The 15,814-nt window shown below is 33.0% G+C and overlaps 1 protein-coding gene across 11 annotated transcripts in view; it reads right to left on the reverse strand.

The window, feature by feature from the left end:
• The window catches only part of LOC124950721 (disks large homolog 4-like), a 265,077-nt gene that overhangs the window by 245,417 nt on the left and 3,846 nt on the right, over nt 1–15,814 (reverse strand). The window lies entirely within an intron of this gene.

Here is a 15,814-nt window from a genome sequence, read left to right on the forward strand (position 1 = left end):
TGTTAACACATAGTTTTGTTTGAACAACATACACGAGAGAATAAAATGATAAATCTTATTGTTTCTCTGTCGATGGTAACGTGTATATAACATGCATACATATATACATACATACATACATACATACATACATACATACATACATAAGATCGATTCGAGTAACTCTTCTCTTCTTGTCACCTTTTCACGAAGAGCTCACAAGCACGACTATAATGTTATGTATATATCCGGATACGAGTACGTTCGAGTAAGAGCGTAACCAAAACATTGTTAGACCTGCTTTGATAGAAAACGTAAACATGTAGCATTAAGCATATTCATATTACTTTAGTATATAGTATAAACTCCGTTGGCGGAGTTAATTAAAGTGTATTTTTAACGAAAATTGTCTCTCATGTGATAATTACAATAGTGTTTATTCGATTTGTAACAAGATATTCGTTGATTTGTTTAGTTTTGATATATTATATTAATATGTATGTTAGATAAATTTAACAGAATTTTAAATCTGTCGATTAGAATTACAAATATATTTATCTTCTTTGTTTTTTTCTTTTCCTGTTTTTTTTTTTCTTTTTTTTTTTTGCTTTCTTTTTTTTTGGTTGTTTCGTTTCTCTTTTCTTTTTTACTTGACGTCGCGCAGTCTATGTTGTCGTGATGCTGGAGTGTAATTAACGCGGTCTAATTGCAGGTGGCTCGTTACCAGACCGAAAACGTGTGTTGCAAGTGAACGACGTAGCCGGGATATTAGCTTCGGAAATTGCTCACGCGAGAGTGGCTAATAAGCGATGCACTTGGGAACTATAGTTCAAAGTAGAATTTCAAAACGTAATGCAACGAAGACTTTGCTATTGCTCTTAGACTTTTAGCGTTGGTGTAAAGATAAACGTGAATGTGATGGATAATAATTATAACTGATTATTTAATATGAATTAACGTTATTGTTAGAATAAAATGAATAAATAACAAACGTATCGTAATAATCCTTCAACAATTTCTCTCGATACGATTTTTAATAATAGAAAATTATTTTCTGTTTATTTCTTTCTATTCCTCTCTACCAAATATATATATTTTCGTTATAACGTGAAATCGCAAGAATCTTGTTCAGCTTCGTTATGTAACACGAAATACATATATGTGCATTAAAAATGCGTGGATACAGGAAAGAACGTTTGATAACGCGAACGGATAAATTCTATCTCAGTAACTCTACTATCTCTCTCTCTTTCTCTCTCTCTCTCTCTCTCTCTTTCTTTTTCTTTTTTTGTCGAGTCGTCGGCCAAATTATATAAGCTTCGTGCATTCAGTGAGTTTTCGTTGGCCCCGACCTCATAAAATTATACATGGAAACAGAACGGTAGCCCGTATTTTTCAACGTACTATTTCGCTAATATCCCTCTCTTTTTTTTTTTCACGGTTCATTCGAGCCTCCTCAAAATAGAAGAACTTTTATATGTTCGTGAACGTATTCACGCGTAGAAAATCTCCACTTTCTTTTTCCTCTTTTTTCAACCTCTGCCTCTCTCTCTCTCTCTCTCTCTCTCTCTCTCTCTCTTTCTATCTCTTTTTTTTTTAGCAGCGTAGTAACGGAAAAGGTGGTAGTGATGGGAATTTGGTTGAATGGAAAGTAAGATACGTGGACGAGCGAGCGAATCAAGCAAAAGTCTCGAGTACAAAATGTCTAAGGTTATATCTTTCATAATCTCTTTCATATTCGCGAGGCGTCTGAAAGAGAATAATTTATTATTATATGAAAAAAAAAAAAAAAAAATATATATATATATATATACTAAGATAGGAACGTTTTAATCGTATAAAATTATTATAGAGATCGTGCAACAGTAACGACGACGTACTTTTGACGCGAACGTAATACGGGCATACTTTCAGACATAACTAATGGCGGTCACTTTATTAAGTTTGGCGGCTACATCCGTTCATCGACTTTGTTACGACGCGCTAATTGCAATTAGTGCTGCACCTCCCGTCACCTTCTATAGATATACATATATATATATATATATATATATATATATTTCTACAGATATATGTATATATATATATATATATATATATATATACATTTCTATAGATATACGTATATATATGTGTGTGTGTACGCGCGTGTGTGTGTAGATATGAATACAATTTATATATAACACACACACATACACACATATATATATATATATATATGTGAAAATCGATCAATAATTATTCGTTAGGGGTATTCTTCCCTTTAAATCCATCCCTGTGGGTTAGCATCGAGGCGTAATTGATGGAAATTACATAGAAGAGTGGAGGAGGGGAAGAGGGGGAGGAGGTGCACGCGTACGAAATGCGTACGTGTTCCATCCTACGAATACTAATCGTCCGAATAATTATACTTGAAATCTACGAACAAACAGTAGCGCCAGCGCAAACAAGACACGTGACGTTAATAACAGATTCATTCGTAATCCGTATTAATTGATCGAATCAATAAAAGGAAGGCAAATGTTAATTCAAGAAGAGGATTATATTCGCGTTTCATGTTTGCAGGATTTTAACCACGATGGTCACTATGTTGATCTGTACGACATTTTGTTACGATTTGAAAAAACATTTATAGGAATTGTTAATTTCTAATTCTTCTTTCTTTTTGTTTTTTTTTCTTTCTTTCTTTTTTTTTCTTTTTTCTTTTTCTTCCTTCTCGTTATCCAATTTATCAAGAATATAAATATTCAAGATCATTTGGAAAAGGAATATGTAGATTATTATTTAATTATAGATTATTATATTTTATAAAAATGCATTTATATATTTATTTATTTATTTATTTGTTTATGTATATATATATATATACATACATAATATACAAATATATAAATAATAAATAATAAATATATAAATTCACGTGAAATATGTCGGCAGTCTTGTAAGCAAAAATCTAGTGATCTTAGTAGCTTCTTATAAATATAAGAGTGAGAGGGAGAGAGAGAGAGAGAGAGAGAGAGAGAGAGAGAGAGAGAGGAGGGGGAAGAGTTTGTAGAAGAGAGGAATGACCTTTTAGTTTGTATAAAGTCGCACAAGCAACAACAACACGTAAAGAGGGACTGAAGGAAGATCGTGAAGATGACGGTGACAGTGTCGTGCTAGGAGGCCGTCGGCGATAAACCAAAGCTCGTTAACGCCGACTCGACGAGCTGTTCGCGAAAGATACGCCATTCCTGTAAATAACTTTGTCTCGACATTCCTCCCCATCCACTATCCTTCTCTAACCTTCTCAACTCTCGGGTAGAGAATCTTTTTAAAAGACTTCCGTTTCTTCGAGCAACGGTTCTACCTTGTAACGAAACGACCAATAAAATGGAACGAGCAAGTACCAGAGCATTGGGGTAGATGGGGTGATGGTAGTCATCAGGGGTCGTCAAAAGCAACGTTACGATTCTGTTAAAAGACTCGACGATCCGAGGAATTAAAGGAATTATACCAAATATCCGACTAAATCTCTTAAAAGTTTTCTTTTCGTATCGCGGATATGTCCAATACTTTTTTTTTAACGATTCGAAAAGATACGATCTCCTATCTCGTTTCTATTAAATCTTTCAATTTTTTTATAAATCCTTCGTTCGAACGTATAAATCATTGATAAGGAGAATCTTTCAATCGAATTTAATTTTCATTGTTATTTATAAACATAAATAAATCGTTAAAGCCATGCCTTTTAATTATGTATTTAGATAATTTCTCAGTTTATACAAATTTTTTATCATTTCTTTTCTCTCAAGAGGATATAGTCGCATTTTACTTCTGTTTCAAAATAATGCGCTTTAATTTTGTTTTAAAATAATAATAATAAAAAGAGAAATAAAAAGAAAAGAGAAAATACAGGGAAAAAGGAGAAAGATGAAGGGGAAAAAAAAAACAAATGCTGACTGGTACGGCAAACTATTTCGTCATTTCTAGGATCGAAATCCTTGCACGTACGCACATCGATACCGTACCTTCGAAACTCGTAAGTTACTTTAAACGTTCAATTTTACTGGTATTTGCAGCACGTCGAGACCGCAATCGCTTACGAAGCGCGAAGAGGAGCTTCAAGTGGAAGACTAGATCCACTCTATCTCTCTCTCTCTCTCTCTCTCTTGCTTTTCCATCTCTTCTAGTTTCCGCTGTTACCATCTTTCACAACTTCCTCCTCCGGCAATTAGCCATCTTGGCAAATCGACGAAGTCAACGGAGAAGTAGAAAAGACCGTCGCCGTACCCCTGATACTCGCTTGAAATCATGCCAAAAGACTTAATGCGTTCCTTGCATCGTCGGATGAGCCTAATTATTCCGAATGAATTTCCATCCTTCATCGAGAAACGTTTATCGTTCTCCGTTTATCAATATTCCCGATCGTGTTATAAATATTTCCCAATTCGAGATAGAATCTTGATCGTAAAGAAATAAATAAACATTTTTTTCCTTTTTTGTTTCTCCCTCGAATCCATTAAAATTCGAATTTTAAACTAGTCACTGATTTATATATTAAATCTGCATTTATACATTAAATCCTGCTAATACGTCCTATATATTCGTTCCTTCGATCGAGTTATTATTTACAATGATCTCGTAATAAACTCTTTGTCGTGATACAGCATTGCCATAACAAGTAAGCCTTAATTAGATTTGTAATTAGTTGGGAGAGAATTGCCTACCAAGCGAAATAGTGTGTAGAAATGGGAGAACGGGAGCAAAGCCGTAGAATGTTGAAGAGGGGAAAGGAGGCAAGAGGGGTGGTGGTATCATAGCAACACACGGATAAAGTAACGACCAATCGGTGATAACAAAGTTACGCGTACCGATAATCGACATCGATCGATACTTGTGATTCTCTTCTTCTTCGAACTTTGGAAATGCATATAAACAAGAAATGTTTTTTGTTTTGTTTTTTGTTTTGTTTTTTGTTTTTCCCCCAAAGAAACGAGAAGTACGTACCAAGAAGAAAGATAAATAGAGAGAGAGAGAGAGAGAGAGAAAGAAATTGTGGTTTGTAAGCAAGATCGAAAGAAAAAAAAAATTTCACGTAGTAAAGTTTATCGATAAACGATAAAAGTAAAGGGAAAGGTATTACTATGACGTTATATTACGTCGAGCGTTATATTCCAAGTTCGTTGATGCGAAAGAACAAGGAGGTAGGTATTTTTTGAACGAACGCCAGAAGACGGGCCCGGTTGGCGCGAAACTTTCGAGTTAGGCGCAGCGAATCGGGATAAGACGGGAGGGGGATGGGAAGACGGGATGGGCGTACGTTTGGGCGTTGGTTGTAAGCGAGCTTTTAATATATTCCATGTAACTTCGTACGTAAGAACGTAACCGATGGCTGAACAATGAAACTATATTTCTTATGCACGAGTTCTTATGGTATACGAAGAAGAGGAAGAAGAAGAAGAAAAAAAAAGAAGAAGTCACTTTTTAAATTTCCTAGAAGCTTTTACAATTTAATAAATTTCCCTATGAACTTCGACGTATGATTTCTATTTTAAATGACAATTGTTAAGATTTATCGATCGCATGATTATTACAGATAATATTGTATTTATATATATATGTATATATGTGTGTGTGTGTGTGTGTAGATATATTGTACATTAATATAATTTTATATCATATACATTATTCGGATAATTATTATGCAATGGTTAAGAAAATTATTACGTTTATAATCGCCTAGATTCTTTTTACATTTTCCTGTTCTTTCTTTTCCTCTTTTTTCTTTCTCTTTTTCTTTCTTTTTTCTTTTTTTCCTTTCTCAATCCCTCGAAATATCCTAAACTTTCTTTCGACTTGCGTTCTTTATGCAGAAAAAGAAAAGAAAGAAAAAAAAAAAAAAAAAAAAAAAAAAAAAAAAAAATGAAACACAGTTATAGTAACTCTTAGACGATTTGACCTGATAATTTCTCCAACTATTGCAAGGAAAACTTCGAAATCGTCGTAACTCCGGTGGCAAACGTTCTCGACCACGCGTTCATAGGATATTTTCTACTTGTTTAGATCCCCAGAACTTATTTTCAAAGTTTGTACAAGTCGTTCAGTTATTATATTATATATTATATAATATATATCTTTCAGTTACATTCTATATTATATAATAATAGTAATAATAATATATATATATATATATATCTTCATTAAATTCGAGATATTTGATTCTAATAATTATCACTGTAGAATAGGAAATCTAACGATACGAGTAATGACAAGACTCTTGTCCCTTTTCGATTAGATTAGGTGGGTACATTTTAAGTAGAGAAGGAAATTCCCCTCGAAGGCAATTGAGACGAAGTTTAGGTTCTATCTTTCTCTCTCTCTCTCTCTGTCTCTCTGTCTCTCTGTCTCTCTGTCTCTGTCTCTGTCTCTCATTACCTCTTGTAGAAGCTTATTCGTGAGGTTAAGACTTTCAGAGAATACTAATCGATATGCCCCTATATCGAAGTTCGCGCGAAACTCGTAACAGCTTAGTTACCTTCATATTAGAAGCGTTATCGGCAAACAGTTCTCTCGCTGGAACTATGCAGATCGTTCGCTTTGTATCAAATTATTTTATTTATTTCCATCTCTATTTATTTCTCTCTCTCTCTCTCTCTCTCTCTCTCTCTCTCTCTTTCTGTCGGCTAATGTCAAGAAAGAGAGATAGAGAGAAAGAGAAAGAGTGAGAGAGACAGAGAGAGAGACAGAGAGAGAGAGAGAGCAACTGCTCTCTCTATTTTAATTAACTTTCTCATAGAACGTATGATACAGTTACGATGTAAACAAAATCCGTCGAAATAATTTTAATTACGTCCTGCAGTCGGACGATAAGTCGACATTAAAAATATAACGACAACGTTGAATACGATGCGCACACAATTTCAATCCAAAAAACCATGGAAATAGAATATCATGTTCTCTCTCTTTCTTTCTCTTTATCTCTCTTTCTCTTTCTTTTTTTCTTTCTTTCTCTCTCTCTCTCTCTCTCTCTCGCGCTATATAAAAGATTAAAAATTAAAATGCGAAATGTTTATATAACTTTTACTCGATCTCTTTCTCTTTCTATTCTCGTTAATTATTTTGCAAATTTGAAGGCGTAATAATAATTACGCTATTTGCGCAGAAACTATGCAACTCTGCAAGTCCGACGACGAAAACAACGATTATGACGACGATGAAGGTAAAGCTCTACTTAACTATCTATCTATATGAGACACTTAAAATGCATATGCCGAACATTAAGATCAACTGATAATAATAATAATGTAGGAGGAAGGATGGCGTTAAAATTCACTCGAGTAAGCATGTTTGTTCGTTAACGAATCAGGGAAGGTTATGACCTTTATATGATCGATGTTATCAGGTATAGGGTCATTAAATCGTTCGGCGACGTTAAACGATCGATTGAGTTTGGTAAAGTAATCGCATAAAATTTTAATCGATGCTTTTACCTGTAAATCGGTGAAATTAAAATTCACTATGGGCTTTGTACGTTCGTCGTCGTTTGTCGTTGTCGCGTCGCAGCAAGAAAATTGCTTTTGACAATTTTCGTCAACATTCACGTCCATTTTACGATTATCTATTTCGTTTTATGGAAATGTTCAACTCGATTGATTTATTGTAAAAATCTCCATAAAGCGATATCTTTGGTGAAATAGAAAAAAGAAAGAAAAAGAAAAAAAAAAAGAGAGAGAAAAGAAAGAAAAAAGAAAAACCTGGCTTTATTGAGAAAATCATTTTAGCTAGTTACCATAGGACAGTTACTCTTCTTATTATTTTGTTATTAAAATGTTTTTATGGAACGATTTTATATTAAATTTAAGGAACTAATTTCTAGAAGATCGTAGGTACATACGGTACATATACATGCATATACTTATTTCGGTATCTAATTTTGATAATCTCGATGGAAGGTAATAAGACGCGTGCTATGCATCTCGATTGCAGAAGGGAATTCCTTAATTAAATGTGTGTTAATTAAACGTGCGCTTATTAACATCCGAAAATAGATTCCTTATTTCTTTCCTCCTTTTCCTTTGTCTCGTTCAGCTATAAAAGGATTTTATTTCATTATTATTATTATTATTATTATTATTATTATTATTATTATTATTATTATTATTATTATTATTATTATTATTATTATTTCTCTTTTTTCTTTTTTTGTATCTTTTTTTTCCTTTTCGCGTTCACCAAACCGCTCGTATAATCCGATAAACGTGACCGGCATTCTAAAAGGATTGCCACCTTTATCAAGAACGTCACTCTCAAGGAAAAACGAACATAACTAGTTTTTATCGACGTGTCATTGAGTACAACCATTTTCATAAAATTTAATCGGCAAATTAAGTATGTTAAAAAATAAAAAAGATATAAAAATTGTAGAAATAGAAAGATAGTAAAAATCGAAAAGCATAAATAAAAATTTATTTGACATCACGATCTACGTACTTTTTTATATCTACATTCATTTTTATTTTTTTCTTATCTACTTTCTTTCTTTCTTTCTCGATAATCGTAATGATGCGAGATAATGATCGACCTTCAGTTTACATATATATATATATATATATATATATATATATATATATATATATATATATCCTTAAAATCGAGATCCAAATGTCATCGGCAAAAACTATCACAGAAAATGATCAAATCTAATAGTCGACATAACATGCGGGACAAGATAAATGGAAAGGCTCAGACCGTCGTGCTCGTTGTATATCTCGAATCCGTTAAAGGAACGATTTATCAGAGCTTTCGTATATTTATTATCGAATGACCTTTCACACCGACAGGATATACTAAGGTTAGATAGATATTCGCAGTCGATTTTTACTATCGAAAGACGAATATATTTATTCTTCAAACCCGTAAATAAATATCTGAATTAAAGATATTTCATGTTTTTAATTTAATAAAATATTTTATTTATTCTTTGCTGATTTCCGATAACATTAACGTTATACGATTAATTTATTTTTCATTAAATCAGAACACCTACGATGCTCTCTCCTTCTTCGATATTTAAATAACGATCGATGCTAATTTTTTTCCTTTCTTTTTCTTTCTAATTATAAACAAATATATCCACAGATACGTATTTACATAAACAAATAACATAAATAAGCGTGTTACGATAGAATAGATTCAATGATTAATAACACGAAGACGGTAACGTTTCTATGAGTGAGTAAAGGAGGAATGGGAAAAATATCGATTCGATTCGATTCGATTCGATTCGATTCGATTCGCTTTGCGATTTCGATAGAAATTTTACGTGTAGTAAAAATAGAACGCGAGGAAGGGAAAAAAGAGATACCGTGAGTGTGTACTTTAACGATGCAATAATTTCAGTGGTGAAGTTGTTCGACGACCGCAGAAAACGATTTCGTGTTTTCCCTTCTCTCATCTCTTTTCTCCCCTACCCCATCGCTTTTTCCTATCATCTTTTCAGATTATAACAAAGTTTCTATCGCAATACTATAACGACGTTCTATATTTATGTATGTATCACGAAAGAGGAAAGAGATAAGAGGGTGCGAAGTTCATAAGAGAGGGATCCCCTATGAACGATGTGTTCCGTTTTTTTATCTTTTCTTTTCTTTTTTTTTCTTTTTCTTTTTTTTTTTTTTTTTTTTTTTTGTTTATCTTTCCAAGCTGACACACAATAAGAGGATCATCAACCTGCTGCTAATATCACGTGCAGCATATTTGGCGATAACAAAGACGGTAAATCATTGTCTCGGGTCACTCGTGACACAACCGATTGGAAGTAAGATACGAGTTTCTTAGGGTGGTTTTATCATTCCCATGGGTATCCTTTACAAACTCGAAGTAAAGGGGGGAAGGTGGGAATAAGGGGGAAAAAAAGTATGAAAGTGAGAAAACTCGTTTACCTTCTTTTCACGATATTTCAGATCAATTCATTTTCGTTCATTCCTCCTATCTCTTTCTCTCTCTCTCTCTATTACATACACACGCTCTCACTTTTCCTCTTTTATTTCTTCGTTATTCATAAATCCATTACTTTTACGTATCTTTCTTTTTTCTTTTTGTTTTTTTTTCTTCTCTTTCTTCTCTCGAAACCTATTGAGAGAATAAAAATGCAAAAATAAATTGTACGATCATAATGAATGCTCCTCGAACATGATAGATTAATTATTAGAAATCTTCGTCGATTGATAGAGGCAAAGGACAAAAAGGAAAGAAAGAAAGAAAGAAAGAAAAAAAAAGAAAAAAGAAAAAAAGCGAAGAAAGAGAGAGGGAAAAAAAAAGCAAATATAAGAAGAAAGTATAACGATGTAAACGAGAGTACGAGTAGAACGATGAGTACGACCAATCCAACGGGCGAACCTGATGGATAATAATAACGGCAGGTGCATTACCCATCGTGTTCAATACCCAATCGAATGCAAGATGATGTAATTGAACGAGCAACGTGCACTGCATCGCGAATTGCAATCAACGGCAAAAGGTATAGAGCTTGTGCTTCAGCGCATGTACAGAAATTCGTTAGAGTAGCGATGCTGATTGTGTAGACTGTAGATGGTTCACTGCTACTACTACTACTACTACTACTACTACTACTACTACTACTACTACTACTACTAATACTACTACTATTACTATTACTTCTACTACTACTACTACTACTACTACTACTAGTATATCTACTGTTGCTACTGAAATGGTAATAGAGTAGGAAGATAGAGAGAAAGAGAAAGAGAGAGAGAGAGAGAGAAAAAAACGAAAGAGAGAGAAAGAGAGAGAGCGTGGACACACGCTCGAAGCCTCGAGTAATCTGGCCGATGTTCACCGGGTCCCTTTTAATTTTTCAAGTAATATCCAACACCGTTTTGCGCCCTAGTATCGTCAGATCTTTTGATGTTCCAACGTATGCGCATTGAAACTACTAGAAAAGTTGGGATTCCTTTTCGCGTGATATCACAGAAAAGAAAAACCCTTCTGTCGTGGATTCTCTTCATTTTAACACATTACAAATTAATTCCAACTCTTATGGCTTATGAATTATCTGTATATATATATATATATATATATTTTTTTTTTTTATTGTTTAATAATTTAAAATTCCATAACGTTGTAATAACGCGATAAAATAATTTTATTTCGATCGATCGATATAAAAAGAAAAAAGAAAAAAAAAGAGATAAAACAGAAAAGGAAAAACATATGATTATTACAAAATAATTATGTTCTATGATTAATTTATTAAATAAATTCTCTTTGTTATTGCAAGTTATTATCGTAAAATAAGTTATCAGTTTCGTATATTATGGATAGAAATTAAGAGTAAGATAACAGGAACGCATTGGTCATCGTTAAATCTTACGAATTATGTTTTGAGTTAAAATAATGGACGTATGAATCCAAACTTATGGTCTCGAGGACGAAAAATCACGAGGACGAAAAAAACGAGCTTATAGGTATGGCGCAAGTCGTATTTTTCATTCTAGAGCCATCGAAGTCGAAGAAAGAAGGAGAATCACGAGGATGGGGGAAAAAGCAAGTTGAGTAATCTCACTAATGCTCTTCTATGTAGTATGTATCTACTCAGGATTCGTTTCAAAAAGTAGAAGAGATGCGTGCGGTATCGGGCATTACCTTAAAATGCGATAATGGATCGGACGCGGCTTACGAACGTTTCTCTCGTTTGTTTATCTTGGTTTCTTTTTTCGTTTTTGTGTGTGTCTGTGTTCTTTTTCTTTTTGCATGTGTTTTTTTTTTCCTTTTTCTTTTTTTTTTTTTTTTTTTTGTTTTTTCTCTTTACCTTCCTAGATAAATCTTTGATTTATTCCATAAAAATACGATGATCATCTTTTTATTAATGCTTCTTATCACTCCCGTTAATATTTCATTATAGATACGTATATATATATATATATATATATATATATATATATATATATATATATTTCTTTTTTGCTTTGTTTTCTTTTTTATTTACAAAATGTATCGATCCCTAATAGCGGTAACAACCATTCTATTATTTTCTCATTGCTGCAACGGGGATAACAGGAATGTTTTTATAAACGACCACTGCACTTCTGTTAAATGGCATCCCATTTTCTTTATTCTTGCGCTCGAGCACCTCCCATTCCACCACGGCCTCACAGAAAAGGGATGAGTTACGTTGAGTGTGTATCGTAAAGTGATTATTTAACGAAATATTTGAACATCCGGCTCAATGTATCCTCGTCAATTTACGATCATAATGTAAAAAGAAAAAAAAAAAAAAAAGGAAGAAAAATAAGAAAAGAAAAGAAAAACGAACAAAACGAAATGGCAAAAAAAAAAAAGAAAAAAAGAAGAAAACTTCGAACTCATTAACCAAGGGAACATTTTACTTCGACGATTTCCTTCGATTTTCGTAAACTTTTCTATAGGCTTTCTTGAACTTTACTTCCTCCCTTGCTGATTTCTTCTTCGGTTCACGAAAGAAATTCACGAAGGAGGCCTGAAATTCTCGAAACTTTTCGATCTCTGCTCGTAGTTTCGTTCAAGTAGAAGGATCGTCCCTTCGGACGAATAAGAAAAGTGGTTCTCATCGACTTTTCCAATGGAATCAATCCATAGGAGAAAGTCTAAATCCAAAAGTATCCTCGAACTCCACTACCATCTCTTCCGCTTGTTCTTCTTCAGAATTGACTCTTTGTCGTGTTAGGAAAGGAAAGCGAGATGATCTATATAAAACCACTTAGTCCGTCAATCGACAAAATTTTTTTTCACTGAAAATAAATCCTCGCTTCGAACTACCTTCAAAATTGAAATAGAGAGAGAGAGAGAGAGAAAGAGAAAATAATAAGTATCGATCTTAATGCTTATCTCTTTTTGATGGATGTTTTTAACGACGAATGGTGGATTAAAAAAAAAAAAAAAAAAAGAAAAGAGAGAAAGAGAAGGGAGGGGGTCGGGGAAAAGGGAAAATGGGAAAAAGAAAAATATTTCATAGGACCTGAGAAAAGTTGACAAAGCCATTGATGAAACTTAGTACCTTTGGTACAATGTTATTTGAACGCAAGCGCGCGCACAAAATCCGCCAGTTCGTTGTCGTATCTCGAAAACGTAATCACGTCAGCTTAAAAGAGAGAGAGAGAGAGAGAGAGAGAGATAGAGAGGTGCCATCGGAGCTTTCGTCCTATCTGGTACCGGACAAAAGAGGAAAAGAGCTTTTGAGCGATCATGCATAATACTTTTCGCGTTCCCACAAAGATCGCTTATTTGCGGTGAAATGGAGAAAAGTGTTGTGACGAGAGAAAGGACAACGGGGTCAATACGTTTCAACAGGTTCGGTTTTCTTTGTTGAGAACATCGACGAAACTCGACAAAGAGAACCTCGTCTAGTAGAAGGAAGGTCTGAGAGACCGTCTATTTCGCTTTACAATTTCGCATTGAAAATCCGTGAAATGGCATGACCGAGATAAGGTAGAGAAGGGATGGAATATTAAATTCACTTACAGAAGATTGAATGATATTATTTTATTTTTCTTTTTTTTTTTTGTTTCTCTCTTTTCTTTTCTTTTCGTCTCTTTCTTTCCCCCTTTCTTTTTCTTCTTTTTTCTTTTCGTATCTCTTATCTTCGCATTTCTCTTTTATTAATTTCTTTTCTTCTGGCTATTTAAAGTTCATGTACAATCGTAGATACAGTATTACAGGTTTAATCATTTGATATGTACAATATTCTTTCTCGGATAAATAAGAAAAAGAGAAAGAAAATAGAAAATAAAAAGGAAAAGAGATAAAAAAAGAAAAGGGAAGAAGCATATTCTTAATGAAAGAAGATTAAAAGCCAAATAGTTTTTGGTACGGGAATTACGCGTACCAGCACGTTTCGTTGCGGCTATCGTTGAATATCAGAATATTCTGCGGCTCTTAAAAGTCCTGAATCTTCATTAGAGTTAATTACCGAATGTACGTGTCGCATTACGTAGGTAGAACAATACGGAATAAAGAGAATGAATTTATTCGTAGTCACAACGAAATTAATGCGATATCACGAACGTGAGTGAATTTAAAAAACACCTAAATACAGATTGTTAATATGTGTACCTATATGCGTAGATACGTGGTATATGTAAATTTCAATGAATTTCATCGTAATAATGATTTCAACGAGATCTGAAGTCAAAATTTACTTTTAACTTTTCTTTTCTTTTCAAGCTCAAAATTAGATAAAAGAGCAAAAAAAAAAAAAAGAAAAAACCAAAAAAAGAAGAAGAAGAAAGAAAAAATACGAAAGTAAAATTTCCATTATGTTATATGAGCGAGCACAATGTGAAATTTCCTCGTGATATAATAATAATAAAAAGGGGACACCATGTGAAAATTCGCGTTAAGCGGAGCAAAAAATTATGCCTATGAAAGAAAAAAGTGGCTTTCGAACGAATTCTTTTTCCCTTCTTTCTTCTCTCCTTCTCTTTTCTTTTCTTTTCTTCTTCCACTTTTTTTTTCTTTTTTCTTTTTCGTTCTCTTTCTCTCTCTCTCTTTTTTTTTTTTTTTCTTTTTTTTTTTTCATAACCAGATCCAAGTAATGGCCATTGCGTGCTTAATGTACTCGGAAAGTTCGTATTTCCAAAGTACCCTTCAGCCAATCTCGGAATCGGGGCAGAAAGTTCTGCCTGAACATGGGGTGATCGCTCGTGCGTAAGACGTTCAAAACGAAAAAGCTCGTTCTCGCTTACTCGCGGGAGAATTTTTGTGCTAACAAAAACGCGTAAAATTCTGAAACGCTAAAAAGAAATATATGTCGGTAAGAATTTTTATGTCAGCTGTAATACACGAAATCGTTTTGTTCGTCCCAAGAAATATTGCGCCGACGAGTTTGGATATAAAAATAAAGAAAAAAAAAAAAAAAAAAAAAAAAAAAAAAAGGAGAAAAAAAAAGAAAGAAAAAAAATATAAATATATTTATATATGTATTTGCAGAAGTATCCGACGAATACTATTATAAGAAGCTTCAAGATCTAGCATTCAATTCAATTTCATATGTTCGTCGTTGTTTTTCTTTTTCTTTTTTTCTTTTTTCTTTTTTTTTTTTTTTTTTTTTTTTTTTTTTTAATGATAAACATACACATGATGTCATATATCGTGAAACTTTAACGATGTTTAATCAACTAATTATTTTCTTTGACCGCGAAATGTCTGTTGGAGAAAAATATTTCAACGAGATATCAACGTGAACATGGTGGATATGTAAATATGTTACGTACATACGTATTTACATTTTACGTATATAAGAGAGAATCTGAGATACAAAAAAAGAGAGTGTACATATGTACATATGTATATACGTATATACTTATTTACGTGTACCTTACCGTGTATCCAAGTAGTTGGAAAAGTTCGGTCCATGGTACGAATCTAAATTAAAATCGGATGAAGCTTTGAGGTTCGTTCTCTTCTTTTCTTCTTTTTTTTTTTTCTTTTTTCTTTTTTTTTTTTATTTTGTTTCTTATTTTTATTTATTTCTTTCCTTTTCCAATAATGCTTGTTCTGCTTTGCAAAAGATTATTCAAAAAGAAAAAAGAAAAAAAAAAGAAAGAACAAAAAAAGAAAAAAGAGAAAAGAATAGAAAAGAAGGGAAAAGAAATGAAAAACAGAAGGGAAAGATAACGATGAATGGATGCAACGTAGAATAATATTATTATCTGTTTTGAAAGTGCATAAGATAGAAAAAGATGTGGAAGATAAAAATTGCAAAATAAAGAAGGCAAATCTTTAAATGTAATTGATAAATTGATTGTTGCGTTAACGAGTCTCTCTAATTAATATCATACGGGAAAGAAAAAAA

This window comes from Vespa velutina, chromosome 1 (assembly GCF_912470025.1).
Source record: "Vespa velutina chromosome 1, iVesVel2.1, whole genome shotgun sequence".
Lineage (NCBI taxonomy): Eukaryota > Metazoa > Arthropoda > Insecta > Hymenoptera > Vespidae > Vespa > Vespa velutina.